Source organism: Montipora capricornis, chromosome 6, assembly GCF_036669925.1.
Source record: "Montipora capricornis isolate CH-2021 chromosome 6, ASM3666992v2, whole genome shotgun sequence".
Taxonomy (NCBI): domain Eukaryota; kingdom Metazoa; phylum Cnidaria; class Anthozoa; order Scleractinia; family Acroporidae; genus Montipora; species Montipora capricornis.
In genome coordinates, this window is record NC_090888.1 from 51,351,485 (window position 1) to 51,356,484 (window position 5,000).

General features: G+C 41.0%; 2 long non-coding RNA genes across 2 annotated transcripts in view; one reads left to right on the forward strand and one right to left on the reverse strand.

Annotated features, from left to right (window-relative positions):
* Positions 1 to 5,000, forward strand: part of LOC138052414 (uncharacterized) — a 20,723-nt gene that overhangs the window by 6,960 nt on the left and 8,763 nt on the right. Inside the window, exon 2 of the long non-coding RNA XR_011133062.1 lies at positions 251 to 340. This is a non-coding gene — a long non-coding RNA (uncharacterized lncRNA). The remainder of the gene's footprint in view (positions 1 to 250; positions 341 to 5,000) is intronic.
* The window catches only part of LOC138052415 (uncharacterized), a 5,444-nt gene continuing 3,214 nt past the window's right edge, over positions 2,771 to 5,000 (reverse strand). Inside the window, exon 3 of the long non-coding RNA XR_011133063.1 lies at positions 2,771 to 2,903. This is a non-coding gene — a long non-coding RNA (uncharacterized lncRNA). The remainder of the gene's footprint in view (positions 2,904 to 5,000) is intronic.

Below are 5,000 nucleotides of genomic sequence, written 5' to 3' on the forward strand. Positions count from 1 at the left end.
ACGATAGACGACAATCACTCTAAGGGATTTACGACTGATAAAGATCGTATCCAAACACTCAAATGATCTAAATGAATGGTTCAATATTCTTGTTTTGGCACTGATAGATGACTTGAATGGACCTTTGTTGTTCTTATTCCGGTTCCGGATTCCGGATTCTGGCTTTTCCTGACGCCCAACAACCAAGCTCCCAAGCTGTGAGAGTTTTGGGTATATTGCCTTCACATACTAACTTTTATTCACTTTGCAGAAAATTTCTTGCATTTCAAAGCAGATTTCGATCGGTGGAGTGATTTCTCTTAAAAGAAATACTTTGTTCAGAACACACGATTACTTTTTGGTATGTATTTACTGATTGCTTTATTACAATTTGGATTCAAATAAAACGCATTTTGTGAATACATTCTCGGAACGTTAAGTACTGTAGAGGCAGGTGAAACAGTGTTAATATCCTGGGAAATTCCGTTTTATTGCCATCATCATCACTAGGGTCAAATGACTGCCTCAACTGCGAGATTGTTTTTAATCCAGGTAGTACTTTGAGCCCCCAACTTTTCATTTAGTAACTTAAAGTTTTCGTCTAACAAGGTAAAAGAGGTTCCCGATAAAGGGGTAGTGTCACGCAATTGCAGTGGAACTCCAATAGACGAGTTCACGCTCTTGATTGCATCATGGGTAATAAGGGCAACATGGCGGAAAATTCAAAGGTGTGTATGGAAATTCAAAGCAAAATATACTACTGTACATGACTCTACTTTAGAGACTTTCGCCTTCATAAACCAAACAAATAAGTTCATGTTCACAACTGAGATGAACTAGACTTGGTATCCGTTCTTTAGAATTCCTAAATATTGCTTTTTTTGTCTCCATACATTGTCTGTAATTTGTGCCTTTGGAATTAGAGAAAATATATGGCAGAAACTCTTGGTAATAAAATAATCCCTACAATAGCCATTCTCTCGAAATTTATTCTGCCGCACTTTTGAGCGCATTTCTTCTGTTTTGGAAAATGAAAAACCCAAAATTGCATATCATGAATATTTTCATCCTTTTGAACTTCCTTACAAACCTTTGAATTTCTCTCCATCTTGCCCTGATTACCCCATGATACACTCAAGAGCGTGAACTAGTCTATTTTCACCGAATGCAAATATAGCCGGTCACTCGGTTAGCCCGGGCCGAGCTGCTTGAAAGCGAGGTTGTCGAGGACAGGCTTTTCCCAGTGGATTGGTGCTTTACGCACACAAACAGAGGACAATATTCCCGGAGTTTTCAGAGCTCTCAAGTCTTAAAGTTTTCAGAGAATCAGATGCTTTCAGGAGATTGCGCCAAAGGCACACGTGTCCAGTGTTTCTTGTGCCGGAGGCGCTAAACAGTTCAAGGGGAGTCCGAGGGAATGCTCACCGGTAAAATCTTTGAAATTTGCACTTCTCAAATCGCTGGAAATGCACCTTCGAGTCCGCCATTTTGGTTGAGAACCTGTTCTTCATACATTAACGGGTGAAAGTCCTGAAGAAACAAGAAAATTGGCCGCACACGAACAGATTGAACATTGGCCGAAGTTCAGTGCCAGTGAAGGAACAAATTTGGATTCATGAGCACTTCTAAAACCTTGAAAGGTAGAGTTACCTACAAGAAAAGTGCCAATGCGTGAGAAATGCTCGTGTCGGCGTGAGAACGATCGCCAGCAAAATTAAATGAAGAGCTTCGATTCTGGCTTAAGTACAGAAATCAATCCTTGAAGGGGTTGAAAACAAAAAACAACTAGTGGAGAGTTGAGATGGCTGGAATGCTTCGACTGACTCCCGCTTTACATTGAAACTTCGATATATATAAATGAAATGTTTATTGCTTTGTTTAGGGCTGAAGAATATATCAAAGCTGCCCGTGATCAAAACATGGTCAATCCCGATCTCAACTCTATTTACACAAAGCGCAAGTAACGCCGATTCTCTTTGCAAAGATATCAACATCAAATACATGGCCGTAGCTAGCGGAGGGGCAAGGGGGGCAGTTGCCTCCTCAAAAAATATTCGAAACAAATTAATGTTGTCTCTTTCTGGAGTTTTGGGCAGACAATTTAAACTTTACTGACATTACCAAAAGTTTAGAATCGAATTGATGCAAAAGGGCGAGGCCAAAAGGTCACATTCACATTATTGCAGTGAGAATCAATCCGGGGCAGGGGGACTCCCATATAACAAGGACGAGGGTCCTCGTCGTACCTTTTAGGGGTTAACTTAAAAGCGGTTTTGGTACCTCTCGGGGCTTTTAGCCTCAAAAGGTCCACAGCTGGAGCTTTAGTGGTACCTTCTAGGGTATTGAGCCAAAAAATTATGACAGGAGACATTTGACAATTAACTAATTTTTAATTTTGTCTAATTAAAATCCATAATTTAGTACCTCTTAGAGGTGAAAAAAAAATTCACACCACGCCCACAAGACAGGTTCTTGGTACCTCTTGGGGGCTCCTTTCCAAATTTCCGACGAGCAACCCCGTCCTTTTTATATGGGAATTTTCCCCCCCCTCCGGGGGGGGGGGGGAATCAACACCAAGCAACTAAAAATATATTATCAAGACAAACTATTTTCTTGGAAAAAAAAAACATCACAGCAGTATGAAGGTACGTAGGTCTCGTAGGACAAAACCGGAACAAAAACCATTGCTAAGTGAAATGTTACAGGACCCCCCTAAAAGAGGGGTTCACTCCAATATGTACTTCAGAGAGCAAAATGATGACAAAGGCAAAAGAAATTAACCAGACCACTTACAATTAATAACACACTTGAATTGCGTGGATGCACTTTTTTCTCATCTAAGGCAAGGATGGAAACTCAAACACATTGTTTTCTTGTAAGTGATTTCACTCCTTTCTCATGCATCACATTCGGGTACACAGCAACTCGAAGGCAAGACGAAACAGAATATAAATACCAAATCACATTACAAATTTAAGACAGCAAAGAATGCCAAGCTTCATTGACCTCGCTTTCATGCAACTGGGCCCGGGCCGTCCGAGTGATCCGCCATATTTGCATTTTTGGCGGTCAGTATAAAATGTAGACTGTCTTCCCGGACTGCGGACCTGGTATAAAACCCGGACCAGGTACAAAACGCGGACTGAATACAAAACACTGTGAAAAAGGCACAGAGCAACGAAATAGCGATAGGCTGACGACATGAATTGAAGTTCGACATGAGAATGGTGGAAAAAATGTTTCGCGCCATAATTATCAACCATACAGTGTGTTGCCCAGTTTCCGGCCGGTACCAGTTTCCGGCCAAAAAAAGGTAAACTCGGTTATTTTCGATGGGATTTTAACTCTTCGTCCACCGAAGCGATCCGTCGGAAAAAAACAAACATCTCCGCTATCAACTGATGGTTTAGGCGGGCTTTTTGGTTGAGAAATGAGCGAACAAGAAGGGATTTTGTTCAGGTGAGTAAAATCTTACCGTCTAATTTTTGGCCTTTTCACTGCACAACGAAGCTACCGTACGTAAATAAATAACTCGTTTAATAGGAAATAGTTCACGGAGCTTGATAATTTTTTGAAAGAATTTACATTGAAGATGGAAGTAATTAAGGGACCTGTCATCATAAGCTAGAACTTAGCTGTTTGCGAACGTCAGAAGTCTAAATCCTAGCTAAGATTTTCGCATACTACGCCAGTTTCCGGCCACTGATCTGCACTCACAGATAGATTGTTTAAAACTTATTTGAATTAATGAAATTTTATAACTTACTACTCGAGAAATTAATGAAATGTACATAGCTTAAGCAAGCATGGCGTAATGAGGTACATATTAACTCAGATGTGCTGTGTTAATTGCCCTTGCCTCTTCCCAGAGAATATCGCGCGGGCTTTGTCAAGGTTATACCCTACCCATAGTTAGCAGCTATCTATGCCCTACCATACACCCCTAAGTAATCATTTTGCTCTAATCCCACAAAGCACAGTCGCTAAGCCACATCGAGATAGCCTTGGAAGTCCGTTTAGTCGAGCGGATTGAATGAAATTTCTGCTTTCTATTGATGGCCGGAAACTGGACTCGCTGGCCGGAAACTGGGCAACTTACTAGTTTTGCAAAAAATGGCATAATTTCTTTAGTACTTGAGGTGGGCAGCCGATCTCCGTATATTTTAAAGGTAATTAAATGAACTGTCTCTTGTAGGAAAATGAGAAAGTTTCCGTGCATTAACAAGAAGTTAGGGCGATTACAAACTAAAGTGGCCGGAAACTGGGCAACATACTGTAGAGGTAAACTGGATATTTTTTGGCGTCTGTTGTGTTGATCAGAGGTAAGACACGAAAGTAATTCATGAAACCCTTCGGGGGTCACCAGCTTTATGTTTAGAAATCGAGAAATTTGAAGGACTTCGGTGGGAGATGCTGCTTTCAACAGAGTTTATTTTGAACCGAGACCACACAAAAATCACTGGAAGCATGGACATATATTGAGCATCACGCAAAGGGAAAACTATCTCGACCCGATCTACAAGCGTTGTTATTCACAAATTCACAAATATTTACTTATGCGCATTCCGTGCACATGACGTCATGTGCACTGTCAACATTAACGTATCTTCGGAACAGATTCCACTGTGATGTTTAGACGGGGGTCTCTTTATCTATTCGCAAAACAAATGTTTTGTTGCGATTGTTACAACCTTTTGTTCACCTCGGTGTCGCACGGGTGCGTCTGTAAACGGCAGTCGACCAAGAGAACAACTGTTATAGTCCATGTCCTGATTTACGCGTACACACTACCGACTTTATCTGAAGCCTCTTACGCAGACTTTCGAAGTAAGGATTGTGTGACGAGCCACAACACTCTAAGTGTGTGTTGAATCCATCCGGCCATCCTGGCTCGAACTACGACAACAAGAGTCAGAGGACTTTAATAAAAGAGATGGAATGTACGAAGAATTAAAGTTAATGCCAAAAGTGCTTCCGTTCTTCTCCAAAACAACTTTTTCACTCTATTGTTTTACTTGACT